Source organism: Channa argus, unplaced genomic scaffold (assembly GCF_033026475.1).
Source record: "Channa argus isolate prfri unplaced genomic scaffold, Channa argus male v1.0 Contig014, whole genome shotgun sequence".
Taxonomy (NCBI): Eukaryota; Metazoa; Chordata; class Actinopteri; order Anabantiformes; family Channidae; genus Channa; species Channa argus.
In genome coordinates, this window is record NW_027125233.1 from 650072 (window position 1) to 668511 (window position 18440).

The following is an 18440-nucleotide window of genomic DNA, read 5'->3' on the forward strand; positions in this document are numbered from 1 at the left end:
CGGGCAGCACAAGCTGGTGTTACTGCCTATTTATTCATAGAAATTGTTCTATATTTTCATCAAATTTTGTTCTTTCATTGCTGTTTTGCTACTTTATTGGTTTGTCAACCATCGTGCTTCATTACTAGTAGACCATGTTACGGTCCTGGCCATATGTGTTGTTTTTGATTTGTTGTTCTTATAGGTGCCCTGCCTGATTGGCCGGATTGAGGGGCAGTACAGGAAGCTGATTGGTCCATCCTACACTTCCTGGAGTTTTAAAAGTACGGTTCCCAACAGCTAGCGAGGCTCTTTCTGGCAGCAGCACCTGTTTGCTGTTCTTGGTTTCCAAACCTTATTTAGCATTTTTGAATTGTTAGGTTTTGTGCCGTGGTTTTGTTTATAAATTGTATATTTTGTAATTCGTATTAAATCTGTAGGGGTGAACAGCCATTTTCTTTTGATTGTTTTCTCTTGTTTTCACATTAGGGAGTTAGGGTTAGCGACTGTCTTTTGGTTTGTTTATTTCTATCAGGCTAGCTAGCACTTTCTGTGGGAAATGGCTTATTTTGTTTATTATGTTGGCCTTGGTTCGCCCTGAATTGTAGTGTCATGTTTTGTTTGACACTTTCTTTCGTTTAAAATAAATATCATTCTGTTGGAACATCTCGATACTGGATTTTGGTTTGGGGATCGGAGAGGGAACATGCTAATTTATCTTTGTATGTTGCACCCTGACCCCCTGGACAGGGGCGTAACAGACCAGTACAGTTATAGTAATATCAAATTTCATCAAATTTTGTTCTTTCATTGCTGTTTTGCTACTTTATTGGTTTTTCAACCATCGTGCTTCATTACTAGTAGACCATGTTACGGTCCTGGCCATATGTGTTGTTTTTATTTTGTTGTTCTTATAGGTGCCCTGCCTGATTGGCCGGGTTGGGGGGCAGTACAGGAAGCTGATTGGTCCATCCTACACTTCCTGGAGTTTTAAAAGTACGGTTCCCAACAGCTAGCGAGGCTCTTTCTGGCAGCAACACCTGTTTGCTGTTCTTGGTTTCCAAACCTTATTTAGCATTTTTGAATTGTTAGGTTTTGTGCCGTGGTTTTGTTTATAAATTGTATATTTTGTAATTCGTATTAAATCTGTAGGGGTGAACAGCCATTTTCTTTTGATTGTTTTCTCTTGTTTTCACATTAGGGAGTTAGGGTTAGCGACTGTCTTTTGGTTTGTTTATTTCTATCAGGCTAGCTAGCACTTTCTGTGGGAAATGGCTTATTTTGTTTATTATGTTGGCCTTGGTTCGCCCTGAGTTGTAGTGTCATGTTTTGTTTGACACTTTCTTTCGTTTAAAATAAATATCATTCTGTTGGAACATCTCGATCCTGGATTTTGGTTTGGGGATCGGAGAGGGAACATGCTAATTTATCTTTGTATGTTGCACCCTGACCCCCTGGACAGGGGCGTAACAGACCAGTACAGTTATAGTACTTTGTACTTTGCCACATTTATTTTCTTCTTAGCAAGTGTCATGCATTCTGCTTCTCCAGCGTTTTTAAGAGCTGTTGATGATGTCAAATGCAGCTTACGGCCACACCGCTCTCTAAGCGCCCGATCTTGTCCGATCTCGGCAGCCAAATAGAGCCGGGCCTGGTTAGTACTTGGTAGGAAGACCGCGTGGGAATACCAGGTGCTGTAAGCTTTTTTGCTTGGGTTTACGGGCAGCACAAGCTGGTGTTACTGCCTATTTATTCATAGAAATTGTGCTATATTTTCATCAAATTTTGTTCTTTCATTGCTGTTTTGCTACTTTATTGGTTTTTCAACCATCGTGCTTCATTACTAGTAGACCATGTTACGGTCCTGGCCATATGTGTTGTTTTTATTTTGTTGTTCTTATAGGTGCCCTGCCTGATTGGCCGGATTGGGGGGCAGTACAGGAAGCTGATTGGTCCATCCTACACTTCCTGGAGTTTTAAAAGTACGGTTCCCAACAGCTAGCGAGGCTCTTTCTGGCAGTAACACCTGTTTGCTGTTCTTGGTTTCCAAACCTTATTTAGCATTTTTGAATTGTTAGGTTTTGTGCCGTGGTTTTGTTTATAAATTGTATATTTTGTAATTCGTATTAAATCTGTAGGGGTGAACAGCCATTTTCTTTTGATTGTTTTCTCTTGTTTTCACATTAGGGAGTTAGGGTTAGCGACTGTCTTTTGGTTTGTTTATTTCTATCAGGCTAGCTAGCACTTTCTGTGGGAAATGGCTTATTTTGTTTATTATGTTGGCCTTGGTTCGCCCTGAGTTGTAGTGTCATGTTTTGTTTGACACTTTCTTTCGTTTAAAATAAATATCATTCTGTTGGAACATCTCGATACTGGATTTTGGTTTGGGGATCGGAGAGGGAACATGCTAATTTATCTTTGTATGTTGCACCCTGACCCCCTGGACAGGGGCGTAACAGACCAGTACAGTTATAGTACTTTGTACTTTGCCACATTTATCTTCTTCTTAGCAAGTGTCATGCATTCTGCTTCTCCAGCGTTTTTAAGAGCTGTTGACGATGTCAAATGCAGCTTACGGCCACACCGCTCTCTAAGCGCCCGATCTCGTCCGATCTCGGCAGCCAAATAGAGCCGGGCCTGGTTAGTACTTGGTAGGAAGACCGCCTGGGAATACCAGGTGCTGTAAGCTTTTTTGCTTGGGTTTACGGGCAGCACAAGCTGGTGTTACTGCCTATTTATTCATAGAAATTGTTCTATATTTTCATCAAATTTTGTTCTTTCATTGCTGTTTTGCTACTTTATTGGTTTTTCAACCATCGTGCTTCATTACTAGTAGACCATGTTACGGTCCTGGCCATATGTGTTGTTTTTATTTTCTCGTTCTTATAGGTGCCCTGCCTGATTGGCCGGATTGAGGGGCAGTACAGGAAGCTGATTGGTCCATCCTACACTTCCTGGAGTTTTAAAAGTACGGTTCCCAACAGCTAGCGAGGCTCTTTCTGGCAGCAGCACCTGTTTGCTGTTCTTGGTTTCCAAACCTTATTTAGCATTTTTGAATTGTTAGGTTTTATGCCGTGGTTTTGTTTATAAATTGTATATTTTGTAAATAGTATTAAATCTGTAGGGGTGAACTGCCATTTTCTTTGGATTGTTTTCACATTTGGGAGTTAGGGTTAGCGACTGTCTTTTGGTTTGTTTATTTCTATCAGGCTAGCTAGCACTTTCTGTGGGAAATGGCTTATTTTGTTTATTATGTTGGCCTTGGTTCGCCCTGAGTTGTAGTGTCATGTTTTGTTTGACACTTTCTTTCGTTTAAAATAAATATCATTCTGTTGGAACATCTCGATCCTGGATTTTGGTTTGGGGATCGGAGAGGGAACATGCTAATTTATCTTTGTATGTTGCACCCTGACCCCCTTGACAGGGGCGTAACAGACCAGTACAGTTATAGTACTTTGTACTTTGCCACATTTATCTTCTTCTTAGCAAGTGTCATGCATTCTGCTTCTCCAGCGTTTTTAAGAGCTGTTGACGATGTCAAATGCAGCTTACGGCCACACCGCTCTCTAAGCGCCCGATCTCGTCCGATCTTGGCAGCCAAATAGAGCCGGGCCTGGTTAGTACTTGGTAGGAAGACCGCGTGGGAATACCAGGTGCTGTAAGCTTTTTTGCTTGGGTTTACGGGCAGCACAAGCTGGTGTTACTGCCTATTTATTCATAGAAATTGTTCTATATTTTCATCAAATTTTGTTCTTTCATTACTGTTTTGCTACTTTATTGGTTTGTCAACCATCGTGCTTCATTACTAGTAGACCATGTTACGGTCCTGGCCATATGTGTTGTTTTTATTTTCTTGTTCTTATAGGTGCCCTGCCTGATTGGCCGGATTGGGGGGCAGTACAGGAAGCTGATTGGTCCATCCTACACTTCCTGGAGTTTTAAAAGTACGGTTCCCAACAGCTAGCGAGGCTCCTTCTGGCATCAGCACCTGTTTGCTGTTCTTGGTTTCCAAACCTTATTTAGCATTTTTGAATTGTTAGGTTTTGTGCCGTGGTTTTGTTTATAAATTGTATATTTTGTAAATAGTATTAAATCTGTAGGGGTGAACAGCCATTTTCTTTTGATTGTTTTCTCTTTTTTTCACATTAGGGAGTTAGGGTTAGCGACTGTCTTTTGGTTTGTTTATTTCTATCAGGCTAGCTAGCGCTTTCTGTGGGAAATGGCTTATTTTGTTTATTATGTTGGCCTTGGTTCGCCCTGAGTTGTAGTGTCATGTTTTGTTTGACACTTTCTTTCGTTTAAAATAAATATCATTCTGTTGGAACATCTCGATCCTGGATTTTGGTTTGGGGATCGGAGAGGGAACATGCTAATTTATCTTTGTATGTTGCACCCTGACCCCCTGGACAGGGGCGTAACAGACCAGTACAGTTATAGTACTTTGTACTTTGCCACATTTGTCTTCTTCTTAGCAAGTGTCATGCATTCTGCTTCTCCAGTGTTTTTAAGAGCTGTTGATGATGTCAAATGCAGCTTACGGCAAAACCGCTCTCTAAGCGCCCGATCTCGTCCGATCTCGGCAGCCAAATAGAGCCGGGCCTGGTTAGTACTTGGTAGGAAGACCGCCTGGGAATACCAGGTGCTGTAAGCTTTTTTGCTTGGGTTTACGGGCAGCACAAGCTGGTGTTACTGCCTATTTATTCATAGAAATTGTGCTATATTTTCATCAAATTTTGTTCTTTCATTGCTGTTTTGCTACTTGATTGGTTTGCCAACCATCGTGCTTCATTACTAGTAGACCATGTTACGGTCCTGGCCATATGTGTTGTTTTTATTTTCTTGTTCTTATAGGTGGCCTGCCTGATTGGCCAGATTTGGGGGAAGTACAGGAAGCTGATTGGTCCATCCTACACTTCCTGGAGTTTTAAAAGTACGGTTCCCAACAGCTAGCGAGGCTCTTTCTGGAATCAGCACCTGTTTGCTGTTCTTGGTTTCCAAACCTTATTTAGCATTTTTGAATTGTTAGGTTTTGTGCCGTGGTTTTGTTTATAAATTGTATATTTTGTAAATAGTATTAAATCTGTAGGGGTGAACAGCCATTTTCTTTGGACTGTTTTCACATTAGGGAGTTAGGGTTAGCGACTGTCTTTTGGTTTGTTTATTTCTATCAGGCTAGCTAGCACTTTCTGTGGGAAATGGCTTATTTTGTTTATTATGTTGGCCTTGGTTCGCCCTGAGTTGTGTCATTTTTTGTTTGACACTTTCTTTCGTTTAAAATAAATATCATTCTGTTGGAACATCTCGATCCTGGATTTTGGTTTGGGGATCAGAGAGGGAACATACTAATTTATCTTTGTATGTTGCACCCTGAACCCCTAGACAGGGGCGTAACAGACCAGTACAGTTATAGTACTTTGTACTTTGCCACATTTATCTTCTTCTTAGCAAGTGTCATGCATTCTGCTTCTCCAGCGTTTTTAAGAGCTGTTGATGATGTCAAATGCAGCTTACGGCCACACCGCTCTCTAAGCGCCCGATTGGAGGAGGACAGGGGTATGGTCTTTCTGAGTCAGTGTGCTTTCAGGAAGGGACACGTATGTGAGCTGCTTCGCGTTTGACGTGCATTTTTCGTTTTCGTATTAGTGTTTTGCCTATCCAGTGTAGTGCGTTTGAGTTTGTATTCATTATTTTTATGAAACCCCCCGGCGGAGTTTCTCCGTTCGGGGGCGCCTTTATTTTTTGTGGTTTTTCTAGTTTTTGAACTTTTTTGGGTTTTCTTTTTCGCGCGATTTCTGATAGACTGCTCATAATGGAGAACGGCAGAGGCATGCGAGAAGAAGAAGCCTGTTTAACAGTGGCTGGAAAGAGTGGAAGGAGAAGAATGGATACGGAGAAAATTGGCGTCTATGGGGAAAGCGCATGGAGAGGGAATGAGCTGGAGCTGGCGGAGGAGACGAGGAAGTCGCTGAATAAGGGTGTCAAGCAGATTGAGAAAAGAATGGAGATTGCAAAGGAGCGGCCTGGACGGAGAATGGAGAATGACTGTTTGGCGGCAGATGAGAGACAACAGGGAGAACGGGTAAGCACGCGATCGGAGCCGGGTGGAGCGACAGAGACACGGAAAGAAATGCGGTATGATAGGGACTTGACTGTATTGGCTGAGGTGGTGGGAGAAGAGAAAGTTAAGACAATGGAACTGCTGAGAGCAATGCGTGATGTGTGTGGAGGCATCGTTGCATTGCGTGAGACGGGGCCGAATAAATATGAGGTGACGGTCAAGAGCGAAGCTGGAAAGAAAAGACTTTTAGATGGATTTAAAGTGGGTAGAGCAGTGGTGATGGTGAAAACTTTAGTTATCGATGAATTGGTGGTGTCATTTTTGAATTTGCCTGCCTATATTGCGGATGAGGACATTTTAGAAAAACTGGATGTGTGGGGAGTGAGAGCAATCTCTCCTATTAAAAGACGGTTGTGGCCTGGGACTGACGTGGCGGACGGAACAAGATATGTAAAAGTTAAATTTAATGAAACTGTGCAGTCATTACCATATTCCTCGAAATTTATGACGGCCACAGGGCCAGAATACTTCAGAGTTATTCATAATAATCAAGTTAAAGTGTGTAGGATGTGTTTACAGCCTGGGCATATAGTTAGAGATTGCCCAGATTTCACATGCTTTAAATGCAATAAACAGGGTCATTATGCACGTGAGTGTGATGCCTGGGTGCACAGGTGTGTTGCGTGCCATGCCCCAGCGGAGCAATGTAATTGCCATAATGCAGGTGAAGGGGAAGGGGAGGTAGACCGGGACTCCATCTCTGATGATGAGTGGAGTAATGTCAGGCCTGCAGAGGAGCCAGCCCTGGGTAGCAAGACAGAGAGTGGGAATGAGCTTGGAGATGAGGTGGTGTCACAGAGTGCTGACTTGTTGGTGCAAGAGGGCATAAGAAATGAGGGGGTCGATGAGCTAGGATCCAGTATGGATCATGTGCTGGCGGACTGGAGCGGGGATGCGGCGAGTCGCCCTGAAGGGGGCTGGCTAGGCTCACCACGGCCTGAGCCGAATGAGCCTCACTCTCAAAATGAAATAGAGTCCACCACTCGAATACCCACTTCTGATGTAGCCCTGCTGGCTCCCCAGGCTAGTAGCGTGGACTCAGATTTAGAGATGGATGTCCAATGGGTAAAACGGGTCAGGAAGAGGGCACAGCAGGGTAAGCCAAGTGGAACTGAGGGAGGGTATAGAAATAAAGGTAAGAAATATGCCAAAAAATGACAGGGCCGATTTTAGTTTTTTTTCTGGGAATGCTGCTTCTCTCTCAAAATTTGAATGGTCTTAAAAACTTTGAGAAAATTGAACAGCTTTGCGGGAAAATGCTGTGTGACATCCTGTGCGTCCAGGAATGCAGGTGGACCTCTGAGACAATAAAAAGCATAAAGTGCTTTTGGAGAGGGGATCTTTTTTATTCTCTCTCCCCAGACAAAACTGCAGGGGTAGCAATCTTTGTAAAGCCTGGATTGTTTGAGAGTGTCCTGCAAATTTCTAAGGATGATCAGGGAAGGCTACTGGTGATTGATGTAATTGAACAGAGTCAGAGATATAGAATTGTGAATTTATATGGGCCAAATAGGGAAGGAGAGAGGAGGGTTTTTTTCAGGCGCTGTAAAAGATGGACAGATGATCGCTCGGTGGTGATAGGGGACTGGAATTTGACACTGGCTAGGATAGATGTGGGTGTCAACAATAAATTTAAGAATGACACTAGTAGGTCGGCTGTGTTTGAATGGATGGAAGAGTGTGACTTGATGGATGCATGGAGAGTACTGAACCCCGGTACCCGTGCGTATTCGCGCAGGCAAGTGGTGTTGGGCAGGCTGAAACAATCTAGAATAGATTTGTGCTTGCTAGCGTCAGGTTTGGTTACGGTTTTAAATAACTGTAAATATGAGTTTTGCACTTGGAGTGATCATGCCTCTCTGAGAGTGGCTCTAGGGGAGGGCAGGGTGCAGAGGAATGGGGGCTTGTGGTGCTTTAATTCAAGCCTCTTAGAGGATGGATTTTTTAGAGCAAAAATGGAGTCTTTTCTCTCTGCTCTATGTGATCAAAGTGAGTTTGTGGTTGACATCATTGAGTGGTGGGAGCGCACTAAGTTAAAAATCAAGAAGCGCTGCATCGCATTGAGCAGAGAGAAAAGACAAAGAGAGAAAAGAGAGGAGGATGAGCAGAGGGACCGCCTGAAAAAGGAGCTTGAGTTGGTTGAGGCTGGGTGTGGACATCCGTTGGAGACGTATCTTGTGCTGAGGGAGCAGTTGAGACAGCTGGATGAGAGAAAATGCGGGGGTGCAATGATCCGCAGCAAAGCGCAGCATATGTTGAAAGGTGAGCGCTGTACTGCATTTTTTCTGGGTTTGGAAAAGAGGAAACAGACCAAAACATATATTTCTGAAATAAAGGACTCGGAGGGTAACACACATACTGATTCAGTGGATATTTTACAAACCGTGCAAGATTTCTATTCCAATTTGTTTAGTAGGCAAAAGATATCACAGATAAAGTTAAATCAAGTACTTGGGAAAATTAGCTGCTCCCTCAGTCACGAGGATGCGGCTTTGTGTGATGAAAACATCCAGCTGGAAGAAGTGAAAGAGGCAATCTTAGCCCTGAATACATCAAGGAGCCCAGGTTCGGACGGTCTCTAAGCTGAATTCTATCAGCATTTCAGTTACCTGCTTGCCCCTGTCCTCTGCAGACTGTTTTTGGCCATACAGGAGGAGGGCAGGTGCGCAGAGTCCTTCATGAGGGGAGTGATCACTCTAGTGTATAAAAATAAAGGGGAAAAATCTGACCTAGCAAACTATAGACCAATTAGCCTGCTCAACACTGACTATAAGATCCTGACTAAGGTACTGGGTTTTAGGCTCAAAGGAGTGATCGGCTCGATAATTGGGCCTACCCAGACTTACAGTATTCCTGGGAGGGATATTGCTGACTGCATCCTGTCAACAAAGTTGTCTTTTGAAAATCTAATGATGACAGGGGGCATATACCTCAGTGTTGACTTGGAGAAGGCATTTGACAGGGTCAGTCATGAGTTTCTCTTTGGATGTCTGGGGGTTTTTGGGTTCGGCCCAATTTTTCGAGAATGGGTGAAGTTGTTGTACAGCCGGGCTACTAGTGTCGTGAAATGTAACGGCCTCTTAACAGATCCTTTCCCCCTAGAGAGATCAGTAAGGCAGGGATGTCCGCTGTCTGCTATGCTATATGCAATTGTAGCAGAGCCTCTTGCACAATCCATTATAACCGATCCGCTTATCAAGGGGATAACATCTCCCAAAGGTAATGAGTTCAAAATAGCTCAGTATGCGGATGATATAAGTATTATGGTTAAGGATGGTGAGAGTTTACAACAGGTGCTAAAGCACCTTGAAGCATATGAGCAGGCGGCGGGAGCGCGAGTTAATAGGGAGAAATCCAGCCTTATTTGTGGGCCCGGGTCTGCTCTAGGGGATGTGGGTCTGAATTTTAAAAGGGGTGAGACTGAGGTCAAGCTACTTGGGATATATATTTGTCCTCAGCCGCTGGTCAGCGTCCGCAAAACCTGGGAGGAGAGGCTCGCGTGGTGTAGGTCCAGGCTTGGGCTGTGGAAGATGAGAGGTCTTGGGCTGAAGGGAAGAGTGGTCATTATAAACTCCATAATAGTGCCGGGGCTGGTCTATGCCATGCAGGTCTGTCACCTGCCGGGCGATGTACTGTCCGGGCTGTGCAGCGCTATCAGCGGTTTCTTGTGGAAAGGCAAGGCCTTCACTATTGCTCACAAGACACTAGTTGGGCCATACGCAAAAGGGGGTTTGAATCTCTGTGATTTGAAAACCAAATTAATATCTTTAAGACTGAAACTTTTTAAAAAATGGCTATATGATAAGACAGATTATATTTGGAAGGACTACTTGGACGCAGAGATAAGGAGGAGGGGTGCGTGTGGGGAGTACAATTTATGCAGCAGTGCGCTGGCACGGCCTGTGGCAGATGCAGACCCACTTTTCCAGGAGGCCGCTGAGGCGTGGGTTCAGGTCTTGCCACATCTAGAGTGCAAATTGATTTCGAAAGTAGATGTACTTAAGCAACCAATCTTTGGTAACCCGCGTCTCGGTGGCCGGGAGAGATTCCTGGTTAGCCGGGGGGCCTTAAATGGGGTGTTTCACCAAATTGGGGATGTTCTGGACCAGACAGGGGCCTTAAACCCTCTGGAAGTCCTTAAAAAAGTAAGAAGGACAGGTGTGAACATCAGATGGGCCAAGGTGTTACATTTCTGTACAGATATCTGTCAGAGAATGCCACTGGAATGGAGGGAGAAGTTGCAGGAAGCAGATGGTGAGCTGGTGGGGGATGGCAGAATTGATTTTTCACTCTCCTGTGATCTCAAAAATAGGGATTTCAAAGATTTACAGTCAAAATTTTGGTACAAGGTTCTAACTGACAAGATATTCAAACAGCCCACAGCAAACTCCTCATGGTCGCATGTGTTCCCTACCCGACCCACTTCTACAATCTGGACTAATATGCATGATAAATGGCTCCCCCCTGCGATAGCTAATACAAATTTCAGACTGCGTCACAGGAGAGTGCTTGTCTCTGTCGTCCTACACCAGATCAGTAAGCACACATATGTGAGAACATGTGCGGTCTGCGGGATGGAGGATGAGGATTTTAATCACTTGTTGTTGTGCTGTGCGGTCACACAAAAATTCAGGAATTGGGTAAAAAGTTTATTAAGAAATAAGTGTAAGGTGACTGGTTTGGAAGGTGAGGCATGGGATTGGGTGTGGTGTTTTGGGTTAGACAAGGGACATACAAAAATAAATGTGGGGTTAGTGAATTTCTTGTTGAGTGTAGCTCGTCATGTTGTGTATATAGCCAGGAATTATGCATTGTATGAAGGGAAAAAGATGAAGAGGGTGTTGATTTTTCAAAATATGGTGTCACATTATTTGAGTATTCTGTTTTCGGTTGATAATGAGGGGTTTCTCATTAAATGGGGGGTAAAAAATGATTTATGTGTGTTAGATGGGGAGGGTAGATTGCACTTTGATTTTGGGTGAATTTTATTGACCTATTATTGTATATGTATTTGTATGTATGTATGTGTGTGTGTATATATATTTATATATATATAAATATATATATATATATGGGTATGTGTATGTGTATATGAATGTATATGTGTATAATGTATGTGTGTGTGTGTTTGTATATATGTTTGTATGTATATATGTATATATATAGATATGGATGTATATAGAGAGGTATATGTGTGTAAAAGTATGGGTGTATATATATAGATCTATATATATATATAGATATATAGATCTATATATATATAGATATATATAGATAGATAGATATATGACAGGTTTACAATGTGTGGTTATGGTTATCCCCCTATATTTATAAATATATGTATTTACATTAGAGAAATAGATCTTGCTTTAAGTTGTTTAATTTAGTTGAAAGGCCTATGGATGTAATGTTTTGTTTACTTATCTCTGTATATACCTAATTTCTTTTTGTAAAGTGTATTTTTGATAATAAAAAGATAAAAAAAAAAAAAAAAAAGAAGCGCCCGATCTCGGCCGATCTCGGCAGAAAATAGGGCCGGGCCTTGTTAGTACTTGGTAGGAAAACCGCCTGGGAATACCAGGTGCTGTAAGCTTTTTTGCTTGGGTTTACGGGCAGCACAAGCTGGTGTTACTGCCTATTTATTCATAGAAATTGTTCTATATTTTCATCAAATTTTGTTTTTTCATTGCTGTTTTGCTACTTTATTGGTTTGTCAATCATCGTGCTTCATTACTAGTAGACCATGTTACAGTCCTGGCCATATGTGTTGTTTTTATTTAGTTGTTCTTATAGGTGCCCTGCCTGATTGGCCAGATTGGGGGGCAGTGCAGGAAGCTGATTGGTGCATCCTACACTTCCTGGAGTTTTAAAAGTACGGTTCCCAACAGCTAGCGAGGCTCTTTCTGGCAACAGCACCTGTTTGCTGTTCTTGGTTTCCAAACCTTATTTAGCATTTTTGAATGGTTAGGTTTTGTGCTGTGGTTTTGTTTATAAATTGTATATTTTGTCAATAGTATTAAATCTGTAGGGGTGAACTGCCTTTTTCTTTGGACTGTTTTCACATTAGGGAGTTAGGGTTAGCGACTGTCTTTTGGTTTGTTTATTTCTATCAGGCTAGCTAGCACTTTCTGTGGGAAATGGATTATTTTGTTTATTATGTTGGCCTTGGTTCGCCCTGAGTTGTAGTGTCATGTTTTGTTTGACACTTTCTTTCGTTTAAAATAAATATCAGTCTGTTGGAACATCTCGATCCTGGATTTTGGTTTGGGGATCGGAGAGGGAACATGCTAATTTATCTTTGTATGTTGCACCCTGACCCCCTAGACAAGGGCGTAACAGACCAGTACAGTTATAGTACTTTGCCACATTTATTTTCTTCTTAGCAAGTGTCATGCATTCTGCTTCTCCAGCGTTTTTAAGAGCTGTTGATGATGTCAAATGCAGCTTACGGCCACACCGCTCTCTAAGCGCCCGATCTCGTCCGATCACGGCAGCCAAATAGAGCCGGGCCTGGTTAGTACTTGGTAGGAAGACCGCCTGGGAATTCCAGGTGCTGTAAGCTTTTTTGCTTGGGTTTACAGGCAGCACAAGCTGGTGCTACTGCCTATTTATTCATAGAAATTGTTCTATATTTTCATCCAATTTTGTTCTTTCATTGCTGTTTTGCTACTTTATTGGTTTGTCAACCATCGTGCTTCTTTACTACTAGACCAGTACCGTTTTAGTACTTTGCCACATTTATCTTCTTCTTAGCGAGTGTCATGCTTTCCACTTCTCCAGCTGTTGCAATGATATTTCCATGCTGAACTGAGTTGTTCTGGCTCAAATATGAAGGCAAACCCACTTTCCTTTCAGTATTTTGCTGCATTTAGCAGAAACAATCATATGTGCTCATTCGGCTTGAAAATGCTTTTAAGCGCATAAAAACTTACACTCTTGATTTCTGGCTAAATAAAAGCTGTAGCAATGATATTTCCATGATGAACTGAGTTGTTCTGGGTCAAATATGAAGGCAAACCCACTTTCCTTTCAGTATTTTGTGTCACGTTTAGGTTAAGGGATGGACCCAAGAGAAGAGACAGAGCGAGGGTTTGCAAAATAAGGGGCTTTTATTGAAAGAGATGTAAAAGATTAACAGGACCAGCACACGAAAGGAGTTAACTTGAAAACAAGAGGGGAACCGAATTACCAGAAATAAACACAGCTCGGGCTCAGGGGACAAGTTAGAGAAAGAAGAAGAAAGAACTAACAGAGGCTACTGGGTAAATCAGGCACAGATAAACGTTAAACCACAAGAGCACATTAATACAAGGACTAAAGGCAGGCAGTCACAAACAAACTCAACATAAGGCACCGGCAAACCTAAACATGAAAGAAACCCGGATAAAACAAGCGGAGAAAAACTATGGACTAGACCAAAATACTGAATTAAACAAAAGGCAAAACCTCAGACCAAAACCACACAGGAAACAGAGTCCAGGATACCAAAGTCCAAGATGGAGGAGTCCAGATTTCCCAAGAGTTCGAGGAACGTAAGTTTCAGGCTTTACCAAAAGTCCAGAGTCTACTGTGGAGTTGGTGAGGGTATTAATGACAACAATGATGCCCGCGATGAAGACAGTGACCACAATAGCAGAGACCACATTAACAATGACGAGGATCTGGCAGGGGAGTGAAGGGAAGACTGAATTTAAATAGAGGGTGGAACAGGTGCAAACAATGAGGGACAACGAGGGCAAAGCTGGGGAAAAGAACCAAGGACAGGAAGTAAGGAGAAGGGGCCACAAAATAAAAGTCCAGGGACAGGAAGTGCAACAAGATCCTGACATTTTGCTGCAATTGGCAGAAATCAGCTCATTCGGCCTGAAAATGCTTTTAAGCACATAAAAACTTACACTTTTGATTTCTGGCTAAATAAAAGCTGTAGCAATGATATTTCCATGCTGAACTGAGTTGTTCTGGGTCAAAAATAAAGGCAAACCCACTTTCCTTTCAGTGTTTTGCTGCAATTGGCAGAAATCAGCTCATTCGGCCTGAAAATGCTTTTAAGCACATAAAAACTTACACTTTTGATTTCTGGCTAAATAAAAGCTGTAGCAATGATATTTCCATGCTGAACTGAGTTGTTCTGGGTCAAAAATAAAGGCAAACCCACTTTCCTTTCAGTATTTTGCTGCATTTGGCAGAAACAAGCATATTTGCTAATTAGGCCTGAATTTGCTTTTAAGCGCATAAAAACTTACACTCTTGATTTCTGGCTAAATAAAAGCTGTAGCAATGATATTTCCATGCTGAACTGAGTTGTTCTGGGTCAAATATGAAGGCAAACCCACTTTCCTTTGAGTATTTTGCTGCATTTGGCAGAAACAATCATATTTGCTCATTCGGCCAGAAAATTATTTTAAGCGCATAAAAACTTACACTCTTGATTTCTGGCTAAGTAAAAGCTGTTGTTATGATATTGCGATGCTGAACTGAGTTGTTCTGGGTCAAATATGAAGGTAAACCCACTTTCCTTTCAGTATTTTGCTGCAATTGGCAGAAATCAGCTCATTCGGCCTGAAAATGCTTTTAAGCGCATAAAAACTTACACTCTTGATTTCTGGTTAAATAAAAGCTGTTGCAATGATATTTCCATGATGAACTGAGTTGTTCTGTGTCAAATATGAAGGCAAACCCACTTTCCTTTCAGTATTTTGCTGCATTTGGCAGAAACAAGCATATTTGCCATTCGGCCTGAAAATGCTTTTAAGCGCATAAAAACTTACACTCTTGATTTCTGGCTAAATAAAAGCTGTAGCAATGATATTTCCATGCTGAACTGAGTTGTTCTGGGTCAAAAATGAAGGCAAACCCACTTTCCTTTCAGTATTTTCCTGCAATTGGCAGAAATCAGCTCATTCGGCCTGAAAATGCTTTTAAGCGCATAAAAACTTACACTCTTGATTTCTGGCTAAATAAAAGCTGTTGCAATGATATTTCCATGCTGAACTGAGTTGTTCTGCGTCAAATATGAAGGCAAACCCACTTTCCTTTCAGTATTTTGCTGCAATTGGCAGAAATCAGCTCATTCGGCCTGAAAATGCTTTTAAGCGCATAAAAACTTACACTCTTGATTTCTGGCTAAATAAAAGCTGTTGCAATGATATTTCCATGATGAACTGAGTTGTTCTGTGTCAAATATAAAGCCAAACCCACTTTCCTTTCAGTATTTTGCTGCAATTGGCAGAAATCAGCTCATTCGGCCTGAAAATGCTTTTAAGCGCATAAAAACGTACACTCTTGATTTCTGGCTAAATAAAAGCTGTAGCAATGATATTTCCATGCTGAACTGAGTTGTTCTGGGTCAAATATGAAGGCAAACCCACTTTCCTTTCAGTAATTTGCTACATTTGGCAGAAACAAGCATATTTGCTCATTAGGCCTGAAAATGCTTTTAAGCGCATAAAATCTTACACTCTTGATTTCTGGCTAAATAAAACCTGTTGCAATGATATTTCCATGCTGAACTGAGTTGTTCGCGGTCAAATATGAAGGCGAACCCACTTTCCTTTTAGTATTTTGCTGCATTTGGCAGAAACAAGCATATTTGCACATTCGGCCTGAAAATGCTTTTAAGCGCATAAACACTTCCACTCTTGATTTCTGGCTACATAAAATATGTTGCAATGATATTTCCATGCTGAACTGAGTTGTTCTGGCTCAAATATGAAGGCAAACCCACTTTCCTTTGAGTGTTTTGCTGCAATTGGCAGAAATCAGCTCATTCGGCCTGAAGATGCTTTTAAGCACATAAAAACTTACACTTTTGATTTCTGGCTAAATAAAAGCTGTAGCAATGATATTTCCATGCTGAACTGAGTTGTTCTGGGTCAAATATGAAGGCAAACCCACTTTCCTTTCAGTATTTTGCTGCATTTGGCAGAAACAAGCATATTTGCTCATTCGGCCTGAAAATGCTTTTAAGCACATAAAAACTTACACTCTTGATTTCTGGCTACATAAAAGATGTTGCGATGATATTTCCATGCTGAACTGAGTTGTTCTGGGTCAAATATGAAGGCAAACCCACTTTCCTTTCAGTATTTTGCTGCATTTGTCAGAAACAAGCTCATTCGGCCTGAAAATGCTTTTAAGCACATAAAAACTTACACTCTTGATTTCTGGCTAAATAAAAGCTGTTGCAATGATATTTCCATGCTGAACTGAGTTGTTCTGGGTCAAATATTAAGGCAAACCCACTTTCCTTTCAGTATTTTGCTGCATTTGGCAGAAACAAGCATATTTGCTCATTAGGCCTGAAAATGCTTTTAAGCGCATAAAAACGTACACTCTTGATTTCTGAATAAATAAAAGCTGTTGCATGATATTTCTATGCTGAACTGAGTTGTTCTGGGTCAAATATGAATGCAAACCCACTTTCCTTTCAGTATTTTGCTGCAATTGGCAGAAGTCAGCTCATTCGGCCTGAAAGTGCTTTTAAGCGCATAAAAACTTATACTCTTGATTTCTGGCTAAATAAAAGCTGTAGCAAAGATATTTCCATGCTGAACTGAGTTGTTCTGGGTCAAAAATGAAGGCAAACCCACTTTCCTTTCAGTATTTTCCTGCAATTGGCAGAAATCAGCTCATTCGGCCTGAAAATGCTTTTAAGCGCATAAAAACTTACACTCTTAATTTCTGAATAAATAAAAGCTGTTGCATGATATTTCCATGCTGAACTGAGTTGTTCTGGGTCAAAAATAAAGGCAAACCCACTTTCCTTTCAGTATTTTGCTGCATTTGGCAGAAACAGGCATATTTGCTCATTCGGCCTGAAAATGCTTTTAAGCGCATAAAAACTTACACTCTTGATTTCTGGCTAAATAAAAGCTGTTGCAATGATATTTCCATGCTGAACTGAGTTGTTCTGGCTCAAATATGAAGGCAAACCCACTTTCCTTTCAGTATTTTGCTGCAATTGGCAGAAATCAGCTCATTCGGCCTGACAATGCTTTTAAGCGCATAAAAACGTACACTCTTGATTTCTGGCTAAATAAAAGCTGTTGCTATGATATTGCGATGCTGAACTGAGTTGTTCTGGGTCAAATATGAAGGCAAACCCACTTTCCTTTCAGTATTTTGCTGCATTTGGCAGAAACAAGCATATTTGCTCATTCGGCCTGAAAATGCTTTTAAGCGCATAAAAACGTACACTCTTGATTTCTGAATAAATAAAAGCTTTTGCAATGATATTTCCATGCTGAACTGAGTTGTTCTGGCTCAAATATGAAGGTAAACCCACTTTCCTTTCAGTATTTTGCTGCATTTGGCAGAAACAAGCATATTTGCTCATTCGGCCTGAAAATGCTTTTAAGCGCATAAAAACTTACACTCTTGATTTCTGGCTAAATAAAAGCTGTTGCAATGATATTTCCATGCTGAACTGAGTTGTTCTGGGTCAAATATTAAGGCAAACCCACTTTCCTTTCAGTATTTTGCTGCAATTGGCAGAAATCAGCTCATTTGGCCTGAAAATGCTTTTAAGCGCATAAAAACGTACACTCTTGATTTCTGGCTAAATAAAAGCTGTTGCTATGATATTGCGATGCTGAACTGAGTTGTTCTGGGTCAAATATGAAGGCAAACCCACTTTCCTTTCAGTATTTTGCTGCATTTGGCAGAAACAAGCATATTTGCTCATTCGGCCTGAAAATGCTTTTAAGCGCATAAAAACTTACACTCTTGATTTCTGGCTACATAAAAGATGTTGCGATGATATTTCCATGATGAACTGAGTTGTTCTAGGTCAAATATGAAAGCAAACCCACTTTCCTTTCAGTATTTTGCTGCATTTGGCAGAAACAAGCATATTTGCTAATTCGGCCTGAAAATGCTTTTAAGCGCATAAAAACTTCCACTCTTGATTTCTGGCTAAATAAAAGCTGTAGCAATGATATTTCCATGCTGAACTGAGTTTTTCTGGGTCAAAAATGAAGGCAAACCCACTTTCCTTTCAGTATTTTCCTGCAATTGGCAGAAATCAGCTCATTCGGCCTGAAAATGCTTTTAAGCGCATAAAAACTTACACTCTTGATTATCTGGCTACATAAAAGATGTTGCGATGATATTTCCATGATGAACTGAGTTGTTCTAGGTCAAATATGAAAGCAAACCCACTTTCCTTTCAGTATTTTGCTGCATTTGGCAGAAACAAGCATATTTGTTGATTCGGCCTTCTTCTTCTTTTCCTTTCGGCTGCTCCCTTTCAGGGGTCGCCACAGCGAATCATGTGCCTCCATCTAACTCTGTCCTCTACATCCTCTTCTCTCACACCAACTAACTTCATGTCCTCCCTCACTAC

General features: G+C 41.4%; 5 pseudogenes; all 5 read left to right on the forward strand.

Moving 5' to 3' along the window:
* Positions 1-1563: 1563 nt before the first annotated feature.
* On the forward strand, positions 1564-1682 carry LOC137112507 (5S ribosomal RNA; annotated as a pseudogene).
* Positions 1683-2549: 867 nt separating this feature from the next.
* Positions 2550-2668, forward strand: LOC137112888 (5S ribosomal RNA; annotated as a pseudogene).
* Positions 2669-3525: 857 nt separating this feature from the next.
* LOC137112483 (5S ribosomal RNA) lies at positions 3526-3644 on the forward strand (annotated as a pseudogene).
* An 867-nt stretch (positions 3645-4511) lies between these two features.
* LOC137113179 (5S ribosomal RNA) lies at positions 4512-4630 on the forward strand (annotated as a pseudogene).
* Positions 4631-12540: 7910 nt separating this feature from the next.
* LOC137112570 (5S ribosomal RNA) lies at positions 12541-12659 on the forward strand (annotated as a pseudogene).
* The last annotated feature ends 5781 nt before the right edge of the window (positions 12660-18440 follow it).